The sequence below is a fragment of the Chenopodium quinoa genome, unplaced genomic scaffold, assembly GCF_001683475.1.
Source record: "Chenopodium quinoa cultivar QQ74 unplaced genomic scaffold, ASM168347v1, whole genome shotgun sequence".
Classification (NCBI taxonomy): Eukaryota; Viridiplantae; Streptophyta; class Magnoliopsida; order Caryophyllales; family Amaranthaceae; genus Chenopodium; species Chenopodium quinoa.
This window is the reverse complement of record NW_018745024.1, coordinates 9,526,836-9,532,835: the sequence shown is the minus strand read 5'-3', so window position 1 is coordinate 9,532,835 and position 6,000 is coordinate 9,526,836. Positions and strand designations below refer to the sequence as shown.

The window sequence follows — 6,000 nt, the reverse complement described above, 5'->3', positions numbered from 1 at the left end:
TAAAAGAGAAGAAGATAATTTATGTATCCTACAAATTATTGGTCAGTTTGTTGGGTTAGTGTGGCCCAAATTAACCTCATTATATGTCAAGGTTTCTAGAACATTCTACTATATTGAGAAATCGACGGAGAATGTGGGAGAACCTAGAATTTGGTGATTGTCATGACAATTCTAGAATTCTAGATTTATGTGGAATTTGAAGAGCTTGTGTGTAGAAAATTCCACACTTCTTCGATGTCCATACATCACCTATAAATACATACACCTACCTATTTTCCAATGCTCCAATACTCTTATACATCCCTCTGTGCTTAGAGAGAATTTACCTATAGATACCGCTCTTTAACCCACTATTCCTATTCACGCTAGGCATCTTCAATAATCAATCAAAATCATTTTTCTCTATATGGTATCAGATTCAAAAAGATCTATGTTTGGCGTGGACTTCTTACCCCACATGTCCGATAGGGCGGGCTTGATGATTCGGGCCAAAGTATGGATATACCCATTGTGCCTATTCATTATTTTACATACGAAAAATACAAAGTATTGAAAAACCCTAAACACATAGCCAATTCCCATAGAGATATAAGCATTTCTTGAAGTAATTCTAACCTTCCAATCGGGGTGCGGAGTTGGAAGGTAGCTGTGTTACCCTTGAGGAGCATTCGTCACTGAGTGCCCCGTATCGATAGTGGAGAAATACGCTTCTAGGCAGCTGTAAAACGCTTTACAGCTTATATGAGATCTACATTAAGTATTGTATCTTTGCCCTAATTTCTCTATTATTTTCATGGTTACAACATCATTATTTTTAACCAATATCTCGCATAACATATAGTATGGATATACACTAATTCTTTTAATTCCAACTCATTGATTAGTTTTGTTCTCCAATGTATACAACGACCACGTGCATGTGTACCTGTTAATTTGCACGTTAAGCAAAAATAAAATGAAGGGTATGATTATTCTGTAATTTCATTACAATTATTATATAGTTTTATGCAATATGTTGAAATCTAATTTCTTGTATGTAGGTGCGTAAGTAGCATCTTATATTTAAGAAATATCTGCAACATTTTGAGCAGAAAAATCAATACCTTAATAAAAGTAAAATCTTTTAATTTTGTATGTTAATTTTAATTAGTTAAATTTGCGATCAAATTTTAATTTAAATATGTCTTATAATTTATCTAAACATTTATTATCTGATGTAGTTAGAACACCTTATAAAATCTGAAATTCACAAGCTACCTTAATCAGGTTAACACCTATCATTTTTCAGTATGGCTTATAATTTATCTAAGACATTTCTAATCTGATGTAGTTAGAACACCTTATAAAATCTTAAATTCACAAGTCAGGTTAACATCTATCATTTTTCTTCAATGTCAAGTTTGATTGCAGAAATTATTAGTAACTCGAGTTGCTGAAATCGAACTTGATTTCATTGATAGAACTGCATCCTTGTTTAGGCATGTAAAGATATACTACGTATCTTATATCTAATTAATGTGTTTGATTTTAATGAATAACCTCTATAATCTAACTATCGTTCTCTAAACTAGGGCATTAATGATATTGAATTTAAGGGTTGCCTTCAAACGAAAAAAAAAATAATCCAGGATTACATGATCGGATAGCTGATTCGTTGTAATAACTTATTCTCAATTTCAATGTTTTAGAACACATGATAATGTCAACTTCTCTTTGATATATGTTCATTTGCAAGCAATTATTCTTTATAGGATTTTTTTTGAAAAACTACCTATTATAGTTCAGAATTTGCGAGAAATTACCTATTAAAAAAATGTTGTAATTGACTACTTAATTTTTGAAAAATGTTGTAATTTACTACCTTACGCTAGATTATAAAGGAGTTTGACCAAAATTCTCCGGCATTGACTTGGTCACGTGACACTTAATGACCCTTTTCTTTCCCAAATTTTCTCACAATTTTCCCACGTGATGGTTACTAAGTGTCACGTGACCAAGTCTGCGCCAGAAAATTTTGGTCAAACTTCATAATCCGGCGTAAGGTAGTAAATTACAACAATTTTCAAAAGTTAGGCAGTCAATTACAACATTTTTTTTAATAGGTAGTTTCTCGCAAATTCTGGACTATAATAGGTAGTTTTTTCACAAAATTTCCTTCTTTATATAATTGAAATAGTGGTGGACTGGTGGTGCAATCAAAATCTTAGGTACTTAAAAGGTGGTTTAAACAAAAAAAAAAAAAAGAAGTGGTTTTATAAAAAAAGTTAGAAAAAAAATGGTTTATAACAATTTTGCCTTTATCATATTATTTCTTTTTTTTTGTTTACACATTTATTTACATTTTTAATAATAGCAAAAAATATTTCATTAATTAAAAGTCATAAGACATCTACAATAGAGATTCGATGTTAAAAAATATATAAAATATTGAATCAAATAAAAATTTCCTTCATAAAAGTACGATCGTCAAATAGATCTTGTAAAGCCACTAGTAGAAAAAGGCTCATTTGCGTCGCTCATTTATAGTGTATTTGCGTCGCTTCTATGAGCGATACAACTGCTCGCGACGCAAATGATTTAAAAGTCATCTGCGTCGCTCCTAGGCGCGACGCAAATAAGAGTCATTTGCGTCGCTCCTTTATAAAGGAGCGATGCAAATGACTCTTCTGATAAACTTCTTTTTTGTTATTTGTGTCACTCCTTTATAAAGGAGCGACGCAAATGACTCTTATTTGCGTCACTCCTTTATAAAAGAGCGACGCAAATGACTCTTCTGATACAATTCTTTTTTGTTATTTGCGTCACTCCTTTATAAAGGAGCGACGCAAATGACTCTTCTGATAAACTTCTTGTTTGTTATTTGCGTCACTTGTTTATATAGGAGTGACGCAAATGACTGACTAGACAATACAAAATTGTTGTATTTGCGTCACTTGTTTGTTTAATGAGTGACGCAAATGAGGTGAATTTTTTTTTTTTAATTATAATAATTGCCTTGTATATGTTTGTAGTACCTGTTTTCCTCACTAGTGGTATAAAGTAATATGCTAACGCTAATATAATTGAAATTAAAATGCAATATTATTGAATAATGCAAATGTAAATTTCGGCAGAGTCTCCTTTGTAATTTGGCCTACCCATAAAATTGGGAATGACGGCATTATATTAATAACCTGTCTAATAATTTACATCTCAATATCATAGACATTATACTCATCATCCCAACACCAATTAACCAAATTTCATTTCAAGCCTATAATCCAAAACAAGAGTCCAACATGCGCTAAGTTTACAACAAAACAATATTGACCTCTTCATCATTAATTAATAAGTATAACACAAGCACCAAACCAAACCAAATGTTGGTAAATCAAATGCGTTCATTTCAAGCCTAAGAACTATAACAAAATAATCCAATAAATAATATGGAATTTGAAGCCAGCGTAATTCAATTTAGGGACAAAATCTTCATTTTCCCTAACACGATCGAACAAGTCCATAATGGAAGTCCACTTCCTTTTTCTCTTGCAAACAGTTTAAATAAAGTCACCAGTTCCTGATATCAAATACAATTAATCAATAAACAATCAGAGTTGAGAATGAAGGATCAAAGCAACAAAATAATATTCTACAATTATTTAAACAACTACATTACCTTTCCAAGAAAATACTAATAGTTGTTCCTCTAATTAAGTATACTAGAAGAGGAATAAAGGATTGATGCCAATTATTTGCAAAACCTCTTAATACAAAAACCAAGAATGGCATTTATACGATTCGATCAGGATTTTCTTAATACAAAAACCAAGAGAGCCACCAAAATTAAGGCATTTTCTTTGGAGTGCTGTGAAGGGGAATATGGCAGTGAAAGATCGACTAAGGTATCGTCATATTACAACTGACGCTACTTGCCAATTATGTGGTGTGAATGAAACAATTTATCACACTCTATTTGAGTGTGTTGTTGCAAAGGAAATTTGGCATTACAGTGAGTACAAAACCAACCTGGAAGATGCGCCAAATGATAATTTCGCAGAGCTATGGTTATGGCTTTGTAAGAAATATGATGCAGAAGTAGTTTGTTCTATGGCCGCACTGATGTGGGCTGCTTAGAGAGGGAGGAATTTAATCATGTTTCAAGGTGAGAATCCGAATAGTGTGCTGCTGGCTGCGGGGTTTGCAAGGATAGTTCATGATTACAATGGCTATGCTAAAAAGGTTCTGCTGCCCCCCCTGTTCTGAGACAAAATGATGCTGCTACAAGCTGGAAGAAACCGTGCCTTGGGTGTGTTAAAGCAAACTCAGATGCTCATATTCTTGAGGGGTGTAAGGCAAGGCTAGGAGTGGTCGTTTATTTTTAACAAAACGGCCTGGTAAAATTATTTCAATACAAACACTATGTCATAGTTTATCTTTTCACGGCCAAGTATATCATGGAACATTTTTTAGCTAAAAAAAAATGGGAAAGAGCTTCTCTTAGTAGTAGCAGGGGAAAAATCAACCAGAATGAGCAGCAAAACATAAAAATTAAAAAAAAATAAAAAAAAACAGTCAGATTTAAAAAACTGTAAAATGAGCAGCAAAACATAAAAGTAAATACAGTCATATTGGAGAAAAATCAATAAAATAGTAAAATCAAAATTCACCAAATCAACTACATAAATTCACCAAAACAGAACCAAAATTCCTTAGAATCGAGTATAAATCCTATATTTGATGAACCCTAAATTCGAATATGAACCCTAAATTCGAATATGAACCCCAAAAAGCTGTTATTTATAAGCATGCTTGTAAAACTAGAATTCGTGCAAAAAACAACAACAAAATAGGTAGATTAAACTAAGTTAATTTACAATTGAATCCAAATATCTATGTAGATTGAAGTGCATGATAAAAAAGAAAAGAGATGAAGAGGTCTTACCTTGCTTGAAATCGATTTTGCATATGCAACTTCAGCAACAATAGAGCCAAAATTCCATATTATTGAGTACAAACCCTAACTTTCAATTGTTATTTTGCTCAAATTTAATTAAGGTAATTTGCTCGATTTTTCGCAATTGATTTTCGTGGGGATTTTGGGTAGATTTTTTGCAAGAAAGTAGGGGATTTTTGCTCAGATTTGCTCGAATATAAGGGGTTTTGCCTCACATTTGCTGGGATTTTTGATTAGTGGTCAAATTAGTAGGTTATGAAGACGAATTTCTCGAGGTATTACTCTTAATTCGCTGACGTTTAGGGGGTTGAACAGCAGCAAAGCAGCAATGGGGAATTCAGGGGTTTTACCGATCAATTTTTTGGGGTTTTGATGTTGAATTTCTGGGAATTTTGGGGTTGAATTTTCTAGGGTTTGGAGTATTGAAGTTCGAACAGCAGAAGGCAGCGAGAATTAATATAAGTCATAATGGTCATTTGCGTCACTCAGTAAAGAAAGAAATGACACAATTGACTCACAAAGGTTATTTGCGTCACTTGTCAATAAACGAGTGACGCAAATAACATTGTTATATGCGTCGCTCCTACTTATAAAAGCGACGTAAATATAAATAAGTTGAAATATGTTTGACATTTGCGTCGCTTTATAACAAATGCCCGACGCAAATTACTTATAAGGTTGTCAAAATATCTTATTTGCGTCATTTGTTTCTATGAGTGACGCAAATGAGCATTTTTCTACTAGTGAGCAGAGCATCTCTCGCTTATATCGCTGAAAATTACAACCTTAATGGAGAGACAATCTAACGATCCTTCGTAGCCGTGAGGATATTTTCCTTCTAATTCATCTGTTCGTATTCAAAAACTTGATAACTTTTTCACCAACGAAATAATTTCACGACAATCCATTAGATCTGCTACCATGGATTCAACACTAAGAAATTTCTCCCTCGAAAAGATAAGATAAACCTTGTCTTTCGAAGGAGGTCGAAAAACCCTTGTCTTTCGAAGGAGATCGGAAACCCTTTCTTTCGAGGGAGAAAAGTTCCCCCAAAAGGAGGAAGCATT

The 6,000-nt window shown here is 33.1% G+C and overlaps 1 long non-coding RNA gene across 1 annotated transcript; it reads right to left on the bottom strand.

Moving 5' to 3' along the window:
* Positions 1 to 3,062: 3,062 nt before the first annotated feature.
* On the bottom strand, positions 3,063 to 5,059 carry LOC110708562. The gene is made up of 2 exons (XR_002508768.1): positions 4,922 to 5,059; positions 3,063 to 3,556 (listed from the first exon to the last, which is right to left on the bottom strand). It is a non-coding gene; the product is annotated as an uncharacterized LOC110708562 (long non-coding RNA).
* Between the last annotated feature and the right edge of the window lie 941 nt (positions 5,060 to 6,000).